The sequence below is a fragment of the Eleutherodactylus coqui genome, chromosome 9 (genome assembly GCF_035609145.1).
Source record: "Eleutherodactylus coqui strain aEleCoq1 chromosome 9, aEleCoq1.hap1, whole genome shotgun sequence".
NCBI lineage: Eukaryota > Metazoa > Chordata > Amphibia > Anura > Eleutherodactylidae > Eleutherodactylus > Eleutherodactylus coqui.
The window spans coordinates 88,915,573-88,934,135 of record NC_089845.1 but is presented as its reverse complement, the minus strand read 5'-3'; the positions used below and the strand labels follow the sequence as shown (position 1 = coordinate 88,934,135).

Here is an 18,563-nt window from a genome sequence, read left to right as displayed (position 1 = left end):
AGAGCTGCTTCAAAGCTGAAGGGGCGCCACATCCTAAGGAGAACCACATCCTAAGGAGATGCCCTCTGAACTGGGCGGGCGCCACATCCTGAAAAGACGCCCTTTGGGCTTAAGGGGGGCGCCACAACCTCAGGAGATGTCATCTTGGCTGAGGGGGCACCACATCCTGAGGAGATACAGTCTGACCTGAGGGGGGCGCCACATCCTGAGGAGATGCCCTCTGGGCTGAGGGGGCGTAACATTCTGAGGAGATGCCCTCTGAGCTGAGGGGTGCTACATCCTGGGGAGATGTCCTCTGGGCTTAGGGGGCACTACATCCCGAGGAGAGTTGCTTCAGGGCTGAGGGGGTGCCACATCCTAAGGAGAACCACATCCTGAGGAGATGCGCTCTGAACTGGGGGGGGGGGGGGGGGGCACCACATGCTGAAGAGATGCCCTTTGGGCTTAGGGGTGTCGCCACATCCTGAGGAGACACCATCTGGGCTTAGGGGTGGTGCCACATCCTGCGGAGATGGCCTCTGAACTGGGGGTGGCGCAACATCCTGAAGAGATGCCCTCTGAGCGGAGGGGGCGCAACATCCTGAGGAGATGCTTTCTGAGCTGAGGTGGCATTACATCCTGAGGAGATGCCCTCTGGGTTGAGGGGGGCGTTACATCCTGACAAGATGCCCTCTGAGCTGAAGGGTTACCATATCCTACGGAGAGCTCCATGGAGTCCTGAGAGAGCTGTTAGGGCTCATGCTCACAGGTGTATGCGTAAAACTCTGCCCGTCACCCCACATCATTTTACCCACTTTACAAACATACACTTTGCCAGTAGAGACCACGTATGGCACTGCACATGCCCACATATCACACGCTCACGGATATGTGCAGTGTGACTTTTTTTAAAATTTCAAAACGGGGATGCGTATGAAAACTTCTCCCATATACAATGTATTGCGCATGGGCAGCGTTTCATACACAGCCAATACATATGTATAGGGCTCACGCTGCGTGGTATGCAGAGATATAGAGCATGCTGCCATCTATTTCTCATGTGTATCGACACGCAGTGTCTACACGCACATGAGCATGGATCAATGAAAGTCCATTGACTGCATATCATACGCAATTAGCAGTGAAAACACGGTCGTGAACATGAACCCTTAGAAGGTCCCACAGTGCCCACCCTCCAGAGCCTGACATTACCTGTCACTTGTGAAAGTCAAAGGGTTTGTACCAGAATCATGTACCACAGGATAGGGGGACAGCTTGCTGATCAATGGGGTCGCACTGCTGAGATCTTCACAATCCCATGAATAGGGGTCCTGTATCCCCCACCCTCCTCATCCCCAGGAGTGAGAAGGATGATGAATGGAGGCCTGGCAACACAAGGCACTGATGCTTCATTCACTTTCAGTGGGCTTGCCGGAGATAGCCAAGCGAGAAGCTCAGGTATTTCCATCAACCCCAGTAAAATGAATGAGGCAGCGGCCATACCTGCTCAGCTAGCGCTCTAGTCATTCTGATGTCACTGCAGGAAAGAAGCGACCATGCATTGACAGGCAGATGAGGACACGGGATCCCCGTTTTCAGTGGTGAGACCCCAAAGATCAGCAAGTTATGCTCTATCCACAGGAAAACTTGTAATTCTGGTACAACCCCTTTATTATCAGACCTCAAACCCTTCCCCTAATTTAAAGGGGTATTACACCCCTTGTATTATTGATGAACTAACCTCTGGAAAGGTCATCGATTGTTGATCAGCAGGGTTTCGCTGCTCAGGACTTTCAGCAATTGGCTAAATCAATGGGATCTATACCTTCTATTATACTTCCAGCTCCGTGGACAGAACAGACATCTAGCCCAGCTGCAATGAGTGCAGCAGCTGAAATCAGCTGATCGCCTGAGGATAGGTCATCCATAGTACAAGGAGTAAAATGCCCAGAAGACGCCTTTAATTTAGACCTTATAGCTGACAAAAAAAATTCAGACCCCCAGCAGAAAATTGCACGGCAAAATCTGCAGCATTTGCACAAAAGAAACAAAGTCTGCACCATTGGCGGGGAATTTGACTTGAAATCAACTGTGTATCTGCAGCTGAATTCAGCAGCAATTCTTCATGCTGTCAGTGCGCCCGGCAGCCCCTAGTGAGCGCAGCACCGCTGGTCCGCTGTGGCAATTCCGCTATGTGTGAATATTATCTAAAGGACCTTTCACACGGGATGGAATTATGCAGCAGGGTTCAGCCAAATCTGCAGCTGAAGAATTCCATACCAAAATAGGCAAGTTTAAGGGTGCATTCAGACGACTATATATTGGCCGGGTATTCACGCCGGCCAATATACGGCGTCTCTCTCTGCAGGGGGAGGAGGCTGGAAGAACCGGGAGCAGTGCACTGAGCTCCCGCCCTCTCTCTGCCTCCTCTCCACCCCCCTGCACTATTTTCAATGAGGAGAGGCGGGGCGGGGGCGGAGCTAATTCCTGGAACTTAGCCCCACCCCGTCCCGCCTTTCCTTATTGAAAATAGTGCAGGGGGGTGGAGAGAGGGGGGTGAAGAGGAGGCAGAGAGGGGGCGGGAGCTCAGAGCACTGCTCCCGGCTCTTCCAGCCTCCTCCCCCTGCAGAGACAGACGCCGTATATCGGCCGGCGTGAATACCCGGCCGATATACGGTCATCTGAATGCACCCTAAGGGCGGCTTTCCACGGACGTATTTACACGAGCAACACATAGAGAATAGAACCCATTGATTTCAGATCTGGAATTTCACATTGATGAATGACTGAGGGCTGCCTGTTATTGGCTGAGCGCTGTGACCAATCACAGGCAGCGATCAGCTGTCAATCTATGCCTGAGCACTGCCTGTGATTGGCTGAGCGCTAAGCCAATGACACCAGCACTTTCTGGAGGCGGGGATTTTTCAATCTCCGGCCTCAAGAACACAGTAGACAACTGCAGTGCTGGAGAGACGGATTGCTCTTCGAGGTGAGTATATATTTTTTGTTTAAGTTTTTTTTTTATAGCTAGCCATGGTTTTCGGTGAAGGGCTTATATTTCAAGCCCGTCCCCGAAAATCATCGCTGCAAACCCACTGCTCTCAATGGGGCCGCGGCAGTGCCGGCCGCATTGAAAGAAATGGGATAGCATTATTGACTTCTGCCACAGCTGTAGCAGAGAATTCCTTCATCCCCGCGGTCCACTTAGGGATGAAGGAATCCTCTGCTATAGCTGTCACAGCTGTGGCAGAAGTCCGCAATGTATTCCCTATGTTTTCAGCGGGTCTGGCGCTGCTGCCACCGGCTCTATTAAAGACACTGAGCGATATCGCAGGTTTTTTTCTGTGCGCTGCGAGACTTTAGAGAAAAAAATGCAAATGAGTATGAAACCATTGAAAATATCGCTACTGGGTAAAAGCCCTAACTGTAGATTTTATTGCAGAACTACACGCAGGTTTTAAGTCATTTTTAATTCTGGATCAAAATCAACAGGTAGCCTGAGTATTTTGGTGGCTTGCAGTACATCGTGCAGTTTATTCCGTCCTGTGCGGCTTATTAGGTCCCTACAGCTGAAAACCTCATAAAGCAGGGCAGCAGCATCCTCTTCCCTAGGAGGGCCCAACCCCACTTATTTCTAATTGGCTCTTCCAGATGAATGTGCAGATAGCAGCTTCAGTAGTGAAATCAGCTGCTGCCTCTGATTAGCATAGAGGCCTTGCTCACCAGCCCCTGGACTCCCGCCCACCAGCTCCTGGTTTCTTGCCCACAAGCCACTAGTCTCCAATGCACCAACGCCTGGTCTCCTGCACAGCAGCTGCCTGGTCTGTTCCTGTGCTCTTCTCCTGTGAACCCCTGACTATCACGATGCTGAAGTTGGCCCATTTTTGTGCTAGGTCTTTATTTTCTTATGCCATTTTTAGCTGTGTTCCCCCTAGGAAGCCTCTCTGCAATACAATTTATTAAAATAAGTCCTCTTCATTAAAAAAACAAGGAAAAAATATATGCATAGCGAATAAGAAACTGCTGAATAAGAAACCAACTTCAGCATCGTCTGGCCATCTTTATCAAAATACTAATGATCACCTGTCCGTCCGTCCGTGACTGAATTACATAGTCCGCCTCTGATGACATGATAATGACGTCATCACAGGTCCTTCATCACGAGTAAGTTAGTTACATTCTCCGCCTCCGATCACATGACGGTGACATCATCAAAGGTCCTGTACGCACACGGCTGCTGTCCAGCTAGGTGTTCCTTAGTATTCCATAGCAACTGAGGCCGCAAGGGGTTTGTAGGGGATGTAGTCCACCTGTAATCTGCACAGGAATGAAAGACTCAGGATGAAGAACCTATGATGGCGTTACCGTCATGTGATCAGGGGCAGAGCATGACGGTGATGTCATCACAGGTCCTTCATCCCGAGTGCTGTGCTGCTTGTAATCCCTGTTGTAGGGGATGAAGAATGTATGTAGCAGAGCTGTATATACGATGTACATGTAGCATAGCTGTGTGGCACATTGTGCCACCAAAAACACTGGTACTATAATTTCCTAATGTTTACTAGTAATGCTATAACCTCTACACAGTGGCATACCCCTGTGTACAGATGTGCGTATTTGCGCATAATCCCATAGACTTTTGCCGGGCACTTTAATGCGCAAATGCACACAAAATAGAGCAGGTCCTATTTTTTGGACCCTGCGATAACCGCTGAACCTGCATCTCCCTGTCCCTTGTCCAGCCCACCCGCCTCCATTCACAGTAAACAGGCAGTCATTCATAAATGAACAGCTGCCTCTTTACACAGGCCAATATAAGTGTTATTCCTTATGTGCACATACGGCAGCTTATTCTAAAAAGTTATCTGAAAAGTTAGGTTTGCTTTAGAGTCTCAGTTGATGTTCATCCATCCTGGCACTCACTTGACATCAGCTGAAATCAATTTTATTGCATCAAAGCAATATATGCACACAAGACACGTTTCAGCCTGTCCAGCCTTTCTTAACTGCTACACAAAGTTCAACTAACATCACAATAAATAGTTAACTAACATCTTATGCTAATGACATCAGTCATGATCAGCCTGGTAACCAAGATAAACAATATGACAACCTTCTATCCTTTACCATTAAATAACATAGCAAATGCTTAACAGGTTAAATAAAATAATTTTCAATATCGGAGGACTCCTTGATATTCACAGGTGTCACTCAATGTTGCTGACTAGTCTAAAAATAAAATCATAAGCCATGCATGACATATACAACAAAGATATATTATAAAAGCTGTGCAGTCTCATATTCCCAATTGAGACCTATTGATTCCATTGTTTGTAATATATGTATCCAAAATCCCTCTTGGCGCAATAATCATAGTGCTAATGACCACTTGTCTATGCATCCGTGTATGCTGTGGGAGTTACATGCTCTGCCTCTGATTACATGATAGTGACGCTTCCCTGATTACATGACGGTGACGTCATTGCAGGTCAGGCATAAAACATGCAGAGCCTTACAGCAGCCGTGTGCTGACAGCACCTATGTGCGTTACACGCGCATGTAGCAGAGCTGTGTGTGGTGTGTGTGTTACACACGCATGTAACAGTGGTGTGTGTGACACGCATGTACCTAAGCTGTATGTGGTGTGTGTTACACGCATGTAGCAGAACTGTGCGTGGTGTGCGTGACACACATGTGGCGCCACCAGAAACACTGCTACTATAATTTCCTAATAATTAATAATATTGTTTTTAAATTGCCATCACCTCGTCTTGGCTGCTGTGTCTGTTCGATTACTTGAAATCTTAATTGAGACATTGTATGTTTCTTTTTATTAAAGTGATAAGGCATGATACTAAATTCCCACATCATATTGTCGATTTGTGTTTACTCACATGGTCTCTAATATGTTGCATGGTCATTTATTCAAAGCAAGGACTTTTGAGGAATGACCAGAAAATGGCCCTTAATTTTAAAGGATTTTCCTGTATAGCGATGAAAAAAAGTATTTCCTTTTATGACGTTAGAACACTCATACAATGTAAACAAAGAAATATTCCACCCCTCCAATATTGAATATTACGGTATTATTTAAATTAACCTGTTCATCATTTATGATGTTATTTAAAGGTGATGGATAGAAGTTAGCCACATTGTTTATTTTGGTTACTTGGGTGATCATGACTGATATCATTAATATGAAACGTTAATAAGCTATATATTGTGATGTTAGTTTAACGTTGTTAAACAGAGCATTCTGACGTCAGCTGACCTAGCCACAGGCTTGTATAGGGCATTCTTTTGGCATTACAGGTGCCAGGTCAACTCTCAAGTCTTCTTTGCACTTCGGTCAGAGCCAGAGCAATTTTTTAAAGACAGACAGAGTCACAGGTGCGCAAATGCAGGCCAGCCTATAGTGACCCTGGGGGTCCTGCGGAGTATTGAAAAAGAGTTAATAAGTTCCTGGGATCTCACTATGAGGCTCAAAGGGACATAGAAGGTGCTCCACCTGAGATAGAAGCTGCATCCCAGCAACAGCTTACCGATTGATGCTTTAGTTGCAGCTTACTGATTGGTGCTTTAGTCGCTTAGCAACACTAGTACCCGCATGGGAAAACAATTTTAAGTGTGCATACGTTGTCAGTTGGGAGTTGGAGATTGGGAGCAAAAGGAGGCAGACGCAAAGACAAGAGCAGAAGAGGGATATAGTGCGGTGAGACAGCAAGTGTGTCATCAGAAGAGATAGAGGGAGGAAGCACAGAGAATAGTGGAGTTTCCCCTCCATCCTGCATAAGGCCGAATGCCCATTGGCAGATTATCGCTGCGGAAGTCGCAGTCAGACACCCGTCCCGAATTCCTGCAGCAGTGTCTGTCCATAGACACGCTGTGTTAAATGATTCTCCCCTGCCACAGGGGAGAATCGCAGCGGCTTCTATTTTGTGCAGAAAATCGCATGGACGTCTTCCATTGCAGTCAATGGAAGCCATCTGTCCCGCAATCTGCTGTGAGCACTGCAGAAGTATCACGGGCATCACTGCGCATGCACGCTGGCTCGTCAGCCGAGACACTCGCAGCGGATCTAGACAGGTGAATATAGGGTCTCTGGGGAGACTGAGTCTGCTTCCGCTTCAAGATTTCGCAGTCAGTGAGGCGTGAGGCCTAAGGAAATCGTGGCCAATCAGAAAGAGAGGTCATCATAATAGTGAGTGTTACCTCCCCTTTCACAGTTAACTAACAGTGGAATATTATCTACCCTGCATGAGCCCTTCCAGCCTGTCGCTGACAGCCCCGGTCAAAGTAAAGGGAAAATCTTGATTGTATCCAAATAACCATCACCCTGAGAGAAGTAAGGCCTGGGTTCACACGGGGCGTATTCCCGCCGGAAATCCCGCGGTTTGGCTGCAGCAAAAACCGCGAGACTCCCACCGGGAGAACCGCCGCGGAAAAACCCGCGGCGGCTTTGAAGCGGCCCGGCCGCTCGCTCTTCCGCTGCAGCCAGCGCTCCCATAGAGGAGAGTGTGGCCACGGCGGAAAGAAAAGATAAATAGACATGCTGCATCTTCTGAAGCCAGCCTGACTTACCGCAGCGGATTGGCTGTCCCGTGTGGACGAGATTTCTCAGAAATCTCGTCCACATGGCTGGCTAATCCCGAGATTAGCGGCCGCAGGCGGATTTGCCACGGCGAAATTCCACGCGGAATTTCCGCGGCAAATCCGCCCTGTGTGAACCCAGCCTAAGAAGTCTGACACTGTCACTGTGGATACAAATGTAACTGTTGTTGTTATCATTGATCCCAAATCCACAGGAGTGAACTGTCTCTATGACCAGACATTGCATAGTAAATTGCATGCCTTCATTTTACTGGAATCCAATTGGACTGGTCTTATTTTTTCATTACCATAAGTAAGGTTTTTCTCATATAAAGGCATTGGTGTCACATACAGATATCATTAGTTAATACCTAAACTATGCAGAGACTCTTACCTACCACCTGCTGCGCGAGTCACCATATCTATCAAAGTAGCTGCCACTATGACAAAGTGTAAACTAACACCACCCATCTGAGCTACCACAAGCTGACTGCAGGCCCACTGACTCATCTAGTAGCGCAGCCCACCAGGAATCTGTCCGGTTGAATCGTTTGGCAGTCCAGTATTGTTGGAAATACCCAAGTAGCTAAACAATCTGCACAGCTAAAAATTGTAATTTTTTGCCAAATTCACGGTATTACTGTATTATATTACAATACTTTGTTGTGAGCACTAAATAAAATAATGAACGCCGCACCTGGAGGAGCAGATTGTGTAATATGATTCAGAGATTTCCTGCCTATTGTAGCTGCCCTCAATGGAGCTGTGGTATAGATCCATCTATTGATTAATTTTGCATTTCTCAATGTTCACTGAGAATGTTTTTCTATTCATGACTATGTGCTTTGTTTATTTAATACCTTTAAACCATGGACGTACGTACAGGGCTTGCGGTCGCACCTGGGCCCGGGACCCTTAGGGGGCCCATAAAGTCTCTCTTCCCCATATTGCAAATCAATGAAGTTTTATAGTTGGGGCCCCCGTTCCAGATTTTGCAGCTTCAGGTTATGCCTCTGTTAATAACTACACATCTATAACTATGTATAATCCTTCATGGTGATATGCTGGACTGATGGACGTTCCTCCCGTAGTAATAGTTCTTCATTTTCATCTTTTCATTTGTGGCCTAGGTTGGACACACCATAGAGGCACAATATGTAGCTGCTATGGGGTCCTTGTAAAGACATGATTCTTGAGTGAATAAATATAATGCCAACTGTCTATTACTTCTATGAGACAAGAACATAGACACATAAAGTCCATGTGCCAGGCCTAGTGTTGTTCAACATTTTTATAAATGATCTGAAGGAGGGAATTGATGGGAAACTGATCAAATTTGCAGACGACACAAAGCTAAGGGGGATAGTTAACACTAGGGAAGAGAGAGTGAGAGTATTCAAAAAGATCTAGAAAACAGTGGGCGGCGACTAACAGAATGGTATTTAACAAGGAGAAATGCAAAGTCCTACATCTGGGCAAGAAAAATGTAAAAAGCACATACAGAATGGGAGGAATTAGGCTAAGTAGCAGCATATGTAAAAAAATACTTGGGTATACTAATAGATCATAGACTGAACATGAGTCAACAATGTGATGTAGCAGCCAAAAAGGCAAACATAATTCTGGGTTGTATTAAGAGAAGCATAGAGTTTAGATCACATGAAGTAATTATCCCCCTCTACTCTTCCTTAGGGTGAATACCCACTTACGTTTTCTTACGCATTTTTTTCACGCGATATCGCTGCATTTTTTTCATGCGATTGTCAATCGGACTTTCTAATGTTAAAAACGCACCACACAAAAATTGCAAAGGACCAACTTGCGATGCATTTTTAACATTAGAAAGTCCCACTGACAATTGCGTGAGAAAAAAACGCACAAGAAAAACATAAGTGTGCAGGAGCCCTTAGTCAGACCTCATCTGGAATACTGTGTCCAGTCCTGGACACTCCACTTTAGAAAAAGACATCAACAAACTGGAGCAAGTTCAGAGAAGAGTTACGAAGATGTTCAGTGGTCTGCAAATCATGTCCTATGAGGAACGGTTAAAGGATCTGGGAATGTTTAGTTTGCAAAAAAGAAGGCTGAGAGGAGACGTAATAGTTGTCTATAAATATCTGAAGGGTTGTCACACTGCAGAGGGATCAGCCCTATTCTCATTTGCATGGGGAAAGACTAGAAGCAATGGGATGAAACTGAAAGGGAGGAGACACAAATTAGATATTAGAAAAAAACTTTCTGACAGTGAGGGGATCAATGAGTGGAACAGGTTACCACGGGAGGTGGGGAGTTCTCCTTCAATGGAAGTGATCAAACAAAGGCTGGACAAATATCTGTCTGGGATGAATTAGTGAATACTGCACTGAGAAGGGGGTTGGGACCGATGACCCTGGAGGCCCCTTCCAACTCTACCATTCTATGATTCTATATTTGTATCAGAAAACAGTAGAAGTTTGACTCGTATGGCTTTTCATTAGGAGCTTAAAATTGAATATAACAACTACTAATGAAGAAATGGTCATGCTGATGTTCATCATCATTTGGGTGATCGCAGCCAAAAATTTAGCTGAAGTCTGGCAATATCTTGGAAACATTTATCATTCATCATGCCTGAGGTGTTTGCTTTGAGAAAGTTTGCTGCTAAATGGGTGCTACATTCTTTGAATGTGGACTGATCATACAGTTGCCATGAGACAGCAGAAATTTGCTGACATGAACTATTACAACTCCTTGCCTGTTTTCCCGATGAAGACCTTTCAGATTTGCTATATTAGAACCTCGCAAAGGGGAAAGAAAAGATGGTAAAAAGACAGCGATTATTATTTTAGTCTAAGCTTTTAGAGCAACAGAGGCTGAATAGAAATCCCATAGTGTTCACACTGAATGGTATGCATCTAAAGTTTTATGCAGCAAAGCTGTAAGATACTCCATCTGGCGGATATCTTCAATTTGGATGTAGATATCCATAGAGGAGGGTGGTGCGGTCCGTTTACAGAATAGTGCTATAAGACATTAAGGTGCTGTCAGAATATGTAGGAGCAGCCTGGTACTGTGTTTACCAAAAGTCCTAGGTGGGACATTAAGTAAATAATGGGATCAAGAGGCACGTCTGTACCTGAGCTATAAGGGGTTTCATAGAGTTCCAATAAGGTTGAATAAGGGGACACTCCCAGAACAAATGTTTTAAGATACCTCTTTAGGATTGACAGTACCAACAGCAGTCAGGGATGGCGGAGTTAAGTTTATGCAGAAGTGAAAGAGTATGATTCCATTCCATAAGAATTTTATATTGGATTTCTTTATAAAGTGTGCAAATCAAGGTCTTGGCTACTGTAGTCCAGATCTTGGGCCTAAGAGGCAAGGGCAATTCTATAATAAACAACCTCTCCTATCAAAACATATATGAGTGCTTATCTGAGTGGGGGAAACATGCCACAGTACGAATTCTATAAATTGAGGAAATGAGGCCTTTAAAGGAGGGGCCCTCCATACAGACATGTTTAAAGCTGGTTAAGCAAGGGAGTGGACTGGTGCCGTATACAGAACGGTAGTAGTATTGATAGTAGCTGAACAGAGCTGTGGATAAAGTCGGTGTTTCTGGTAGAGGTCAGGAAATATTAGAATGGTCCTTTGCCTATTGTCCACAATATCATCCAATTGAAAATAATCTGGCAGAGCACCATGGTAGGGACATAGAGAGTGTAAGGCTGCTTGGGAGAAGAGTGGTATAAAAGAAGTGGTTCAGTGGAGATCGGAGGGATGCAAGCTGGTATTGGGCTCTACAGCGATAACACACATCTTTGGTGAACTGAATAGGTCCCACGAGAGTGCTTAGGGGAATGCTTGGAAATTGGTCCCAAATCAGGGAACAAGGGTGGGTCTGGGCTAATCAAAATTTCTATATTTTCATCCATTTATAAAAAGGACATTAGAGTAGTCTATGAGATAATCTGTAGGAGGTGGGTGGCGTAATAATAAAGCATAATCTCAGGCAGGGCTGGGCCACCTTGCAAAGTGTCTGCAGCCAACACCGTTTTGAGTAGGCAATGTCTTTTAGACGTCCACACAAAGTTCAAACAGAAGGATTGAGTGGATCTAAGAGTTGTCTCAGGGACCTCTACTGGTAAGGTCTAGAAGTGGGAAAGAGGATGGGTGTGTGTTACCTAAGAAGTAATCGATACGGGATGTGTTTGAAGTGGCTGAGAGAAGAAGGAGTGATGTTGGATTATCAACTCTCCAAAGATCATAAAGAGTATGTTGTGGGGTTAATTTTTGAAACTCAACCTAGAGATGGGGGACAGAGGAAAGGCAAGGGATAGTATTAGAGAGAAGTGGTCTCTGATCCCTGAAAAGGGGATATTAATGTTTCCAGCGATAAGTAGGTGGAAGTTATGTTGAAGGGAGAGCTTAGTCAAAAGGGAATTCAAAAAGGTAAGCTGACCATTATTAGGGGCGTATATGTTACATATAGTAAGCAGGAAGCCTTGTACAGAGCCATGTATGATAAGCTATTACCCCTATGGTCAATGAATATAATACAAAAGGGGCAGGATTTATATATCAAAATAGCTACACCTGCTGTTTTGCTGCCAGCTGAGGCCATTAGGGCTGTGGGGAACCAATGTTTCACAAAGTTAAATGAGCCTGTGGTATCATAGTGGGTCTCCTGTAAGAAAACTATATATTAATTTACAGATTTCTTTAAGGGTCAGGCACCTTTTTATATTAGAATTCAACTTCACGTTAAGGGAGAAAAAATGAGCCATGAGATAGGTATACGAAGTAAAGCAAAGCTAAGAATGACCTTATTCTGTGTTGTTGGCTTAGAGGCAGTTAATGAGTTGGCACCTCACTGTATTACAAATGATAGTAGGGAAGTGTACTAGGCTGCTCTTTGTACAAAGAGTTCCTAGGAAAGTCAGTGAGAGGGAAACAAGACAATTTACAGCCATGTATAACAAAGTACAATGAGGATTCAATAATCCTAATGTGATAACAATCATCTCCAAGAGAAATCAATTCAACAACTAGAAAGTTATAATGTAGGGGTCTCAATATAAAAATAACTGTGTAACCATTAGTAGCAATAAACCCACTGTAGGTAAGAGCATTGGTATCCAAAAAGATCACCTCTGGCGGGACATAGTAGACATCATGAGAGGGCAATGGAGGGCCAGATGATAATCAGCAGTAAAGAGAAACACCAAATCCTACTAGTTAGTTAGCAAAATACAACAAAAGGAAGCAAGGAAAAAACAAAAACCCCAACACAGGGTAAAGAGAATATATAAGCAGGTGTATCGTCAAGGAGTGGGTGTCCTCCTACGATCACTTGGAGGAAGCCTGCGTTTGGTCAGGCAGATAGGTTGCCATGTTGGGGCTAAAGCATGGACTTGTAGGTCCAGTCCAGAAGGTTTGGACGAGGAATCCGAAGGGAATCATAGCAGTTATCCAGATCTTCCTGAGCATGCAGAAGTGCTGACTGTCTATCTCTTCTAGTCATGAGGCTAAGTGGAAAACCCCATCTGTATGGGAGGGCATAGTCTTACACGGTAGTGAGCAGGGGCCCGATTTTGTTGAATTATGATCCACGAGAGATGCTGGTAAAGTTGGATTTACGCCCCTTGATATTCAATATAACGTGATGTCTGGACATTAGCATAATGTCCTCCTTGGTCTCGAAATCTGTAATTCAGCAGATGTTGTTGGGGAGAGGACCAGCAGGAGGTTTAGGGCGTAAGGATCTATGGGCTATGTCCATTTTGATGGGGTGAGTTGGAGAGTTACCCAGCATAGAATTGAAAATGGTTCAGAGAATTTGTTTAACAACCTCTTCTCCCAAACTCTCTGGAAAATCCCCTTACCCTAATATTGTGCCGCTGGCCAAAATTATTCAGATCTTCAATATGATGCTGAAGTTCGCAGAGCGTGGTTGCCTGAGAGGTAGATTTCAGGTGACAAATGGTCTGGGTGTGTGGTAGAGGGACTCTTTTCACTCTAATAGACCATTGCCCAATGAGGCTCAAGGGTTCCGCTGAGGAAGGCTGTGTGGTGGGTACTCAGACTGAGCCAGAGGTACGAGGGATGATATACAGGGTCATCAGATGGGGATATTAACAAGGTGGCACCGGAAAGGCTAACATGCTCCCTACTGTGTCGGGGTACTGAATGAGAGGTAATTACTGGCAAGCTGGGTGTCCCTGGAGACTGTGCTGGTAGAGATTTAGTTGCTGCAGCGGCGTGAGAGAGCACCTGAACGAGAGCTGAGAGAAGGCCCTGTGCATGTAGGAGGGCACAGGAGATGTAAGGCTGCAAAGGTGCTTCAGAGGGCAACAATGATTGACGGCCTGCTGGACATGCAGCCTAATTACTCAGCGTGTCCTGACTGAAGGAAGAAAATGCCAGCTTAACAGGAGGTGCAGACACAGGCTCCACTACTGGATGAGGCTGCAAGGAGGTAGGCAAAGCGTGGAGATGAGGGTGCGGAGATCAGAGTCAGAGCAGTGGGATCCGGGGACGGTGCCATATCCCAGGTCTCTGAGTGAACACAGTAATCCTGGGTGACAAACCTGTTCATCCGATGCACAGAAGTCAGTAACTCGGCCACAGGAGGCACCTTGGAGGGCTTATTGGAGGGGTTAGCACATGGTGGTGAAAAGGCTTATGGAGCTTGCCGGCCAGAAAGTTCAGGGCTCACACGTCCACTTCCACGAACGTCCAGACACGACCCCTTCCCCCGGGACCATTGCATTTCTGACATCAAAGAAATGATTCGCATCAATGCAAACTGCCAGTTTTACAACATAATGCTTTGCGAGGTTCCTCTTTTCCACATGATTTTGAAGACTATCTTTCAGAAGCCAGAAGTTTACACAGCTGCCCCGTATGTTACACAGGATCATAACATCAAAGTGAGTATATATATATTTTCTGTTTTACATCACAATATGTATGTTCTACCTTAGTATTCCATTTTCATGGACTTACCCGAACCCCTTTTTTTCTTATGATTTTAAACAGATGTCTTCTTCTGAAGATGGAACCCAAAGCCCACCCCATTCCAGGGCATGTATACTTGTAAGCATATAATTTTTTTGGTGGTTTCAAACAATAAAAAGAACGTCATGTTCTAGTTTTTTCCTATTTTTAGGAGCCAGCGCTGTCCTCGGAGATGAATCAGGCCAGATGTCCAGTTTTCCCCAGAAAAAGACGAGGAACATCAGTAAGAGCAAGGTCTAAGTTTTTTTCTTTTTTTGGAGGCAGGGTGAAGGGGAAGGGGGCGTGGAGAGGGGGTGTAGTGGTTGCATATTTTTACAATTCAATCTATTTAGGTATTTATTTTTCCACCCATCATTTTCAGCCTGCTTGGTGACAGACATGTCAGCAAGACCGCAATGTAAGTGGGTGGGTAGAGCAAAATGTAAGTTCAAAAAATACCTTTATACACAACTGATTACTGTAAAGAAATTAGTTACTTATGTGACTTTTTATTCTCTAGCCTTTTCATGAAAGCTTATCAAGGCATCCATAGGAGCCCCAGTTACAGGGAAAAATATCCACCTGTAGTGACAATAGTCACTAACAGAGCTGTTCAGGGTGTGCTAGGACCCAACACCTCTGTTGTAAGGTCGCTTTCAAAAGTCGCACGATTTTCTCGTGATGCGACAGTGCTACAAATTGCATGTATGTGAAGCCCATGCTTTCCAATGGGTTCCTTCACATTAGCGATGTTTTGTAGGCTGCAACATTGTGAGAAAAAAAAATCGTAGCATGGTAAATATTGCCGTGATTTACTATGATTTGTAGCCCTTTCTGTTGCATGACATCACACGTAAACGCGGTTTTCATGCGATGCAATGCAATGCAACATTTACAGTAGGAAGTCCTACAAAACAATTTATCACCTAACAGGGCTGTCCACTCTACCGCACTTCTTCTCCTGAAGCTCCGACACTTGTCTGTAGTCTTCAGCCAGCGCTTCCTGGTGAAGAAGTTTAAAAATCCTGCCTCTAGGAAGTGCTGGCTCTTATTGGTTCTCGAGCGCCACAGCTTAGCCAATCACTGGAATGCTCAATGAACCAATCACAGCCATTCAATGCAATCGCTGTGATTGGTTCATCAAGCGCTGCAGTGATTAGCTGACCCGTGGCGTTTGAGAACCAATCAGAGCAAGTGCTTCCTGGACACAGGATTTTTGAGCCCCTCCACCAGAAAGCGCTGGCTTTAGACTACAGACAAGTGTCGAAGCTTCAGGAAAAGTGCTGTGGAGTGGACAGTGTCCGTTAGATACTGCAGTTTTTTTTTATAATGTGGCCACGGCTTATTTTCAGGGTAGGGCTTATATATCAAGCTCTCTCAAAAATCCCAGCAAGTTGCGCGACTCTAGAGCCACACAAAATTGAGATATCACCACAAGAAAGCACAGCGATATCGCATAGAACACAGCTGCGATATTACTGCGATTTTCTCGCGATACCACTGTCACCTGTGTGAAAGAGGCCTAACGGGGAACCCAGCGCTCACATGATCGCCAGGTCACATAGTGGAAATAATACTTCTACTTTCACCTTTTAGAACATAGCGCTCATTGAGTGCTATGTAGCTTAGACAGGAGAAGGCAGAAGCAGTTAAAAACTGCTTCCCCCTTCTCTTCCTGGTACTATGCTGTATCTGACAGCTGAGGATCCAATATATTCCTGCTTGATTGCAGGAACAGAGGCTTTAATCCCGCGCCGTACATCTGCTATCGGTGGAGATTAAAGCCCAGGACCAACCGCCGTATATTTACCATGCTGGGCCCGTAAGGGGTTAAACTCCTTATTGACCATGCATACCTCTTTTTACTGCAGTCACTAAGGTCGCATACACCTTTTTACGGCAGTCACTAAAGTCACATACACCTTTTTACGGCAGTGCAGTTTAACCCTGCACAGCTGTCCCTTGCCAGGTAGAGCCGGGTCTCAGCTGTCTGACAGCCAGGCTTCTGCTTTTACATCCAGGAGCAGAGAAACTTTCATTCCTGAGTGTTTAAACCCTTCCATACTGTGATCATTAGCAATCACGGCATTTACAGTAGGTGGGTGATAGTGTCACTCATTGGCACCCTGTGATGCGATTGAAAAGTGCCGAGGAGTAACTATGAAAGATGCAGGCCTGACAGAGGCCTCTGTGACTGCCATATCACTCAGCCTACTGACACTTTTTCCTGCAGTGTTCACTGCATTACAGTAGTGTACTATGCTAGTGATCAATCGACTGCGTATTTAAGTCAAACTTGAGGGACTTAAAAAGTAGGGGCAAAAAAGTTCCTGGAAGTTAATGTTTGGGTGGTATTTGTTTATGGTGCTTACTGAACAGTGGTCTTCTGTGTAAACATGTATATTTTTGACAAACTAAATGCTGATAACCTTGTTGTCCAGCACTTTTGGGACGAGATCAATCGGAGAATTTCTGCCATGACTTGACAAACAAGCAGAGGGCAGATAGCGGTAAGATTTTGAATAAAAATTGTCACTTATTAAGTGCTTCCTCAAATAAGACATTAATATTTTCAGTAGTAGGTCTAAGATTTTTATTTTTGTTTCCTTTTAGGGTCAATGGATTGTCAGCTTTTAAACCATATATCAATTGGTTTTGTGGTCATCCATGAAGCAAGAACCATATGTAAAAAAACAAAAACATTTTCTTTATTTTCTTGCATCTAGCTTTATATGTCTTCTTGCCTTCAGACTGTCTTCAGTAACAGTTGTGAATAAAACAATTTTTGGAGCCACATATATCTATAATTCCAAGTGAAGGATGCAGTAATATTTCTGTGCAGAAGAGACTCTGTCCAGCGGTGAAACTCCCTCTGCTGGTTCTAGTGAGACAAATTCATACATATAGAATAGTATGCAATAATACAGCCTTGTAGATTGTAAGCCTTTGTGGGCAGGGTTCTCTCCTTCTGCTCCAGCCTGTCCCTCGTGTAGTCATGTTTATTATTGATTTGTTATATACTGAAACCTTTTTCTTATGTACGGCGCCCTGGAATTTATGGAGCTTTTATTTATTTATGCTACTACTACTAATAATAATAATAGAATTTAGAGCAGTATTTCACTATTTACTTGAGTTTCGGATCTTTTTTCTCCTGGGCCTAATTATTTTTATAGTTGAAATGTTGAATAGATTTCTTTTGCGTCTTTTGCAATAATGTAACGTAATCATACTCCATAAATAAATTTGGAATGGGGCCCTTCCAGCCTCTCTGTGCTTTGCATTCCATCATACTATAAACTGATTCTTTTCAACAGTATGGAATTGTAGTGGCCCGAAACACCTATTTCTGGCCCCTCCATAAATGTCATACAAGTCATGTCTTCTGTGTAGATGCACTGTGCAAACTGTCTTGTCTCTTGTTATGTGTATTGAACAGCTGCAGCGTGTGAGAGGTTAATGTCTAGAGGTGGCTGGGATATGTCTGCAAAAGTATCCATTTATGTCCTGTCACGTAGTATGCTAGACACTATAAGTATGAGTGTTTGAGAGCAAGGTGTGGGCTCTTCTTCAGTCAGTCCATCATCAACGGTAGAGAGTGGGGTGGAGTGCCGGCCACATAGGGGTACCTTCAACCCTCATGTGGTGAAGAGTGATAGAGGAGAAAGAGCAGTATCCCGAAGTCCCCAGTTCCAGGAACCATTTGTGAAAGTGGGAGAGAGAGCAAAGTGAAGAGTCCGCGGTGCAGCGATTCAATTCCTTATCAAGTGTCTGTGGAGTGACCCTACCACCATCCTCCTCTGGGGAGTTTCCGCTTCCAGGAGCGGTACCTGACAGATAACGTGGACTGCAGGACCGATACCATCCTGAGTTTCCTCCCTGACCTCAATTCTTCTGTCCTACCTGCACTGGTGTGTTTTCTGCTGTCAAAGCTACAAGTAAAGTTTTGCCAGCCCCTGACCGTTTCCAGGAACTGAGGTACTAAAAAGTTACTGTGTGTGTGGACTTCCTTCATT

General features: G+C 44.8%; 1 long non-coding RNA gene across 1 annotated transcript; it reads left to right on the top strand.

The window, feature by feature from the left end:
• Positions 1 to 14,410: 14,410 nt before the first annotated feature.
• On the top strand, positions 14,411 to 14,787 carry LOC136578805 (uncharacterized). Its single transcript, XR_010786664.1, has 3 exons — positions 14,411 to 14,480; positions 14,590 to 14,646; positions 14,720 to 14,787. It is a non-coding gene; the product is annotated as an uncharacterized lncRNA (long non-coding RNA).
• The last annotated feature ends 3,776 nt before the right edge of the window (positions 14,788 to 18,563 follow it).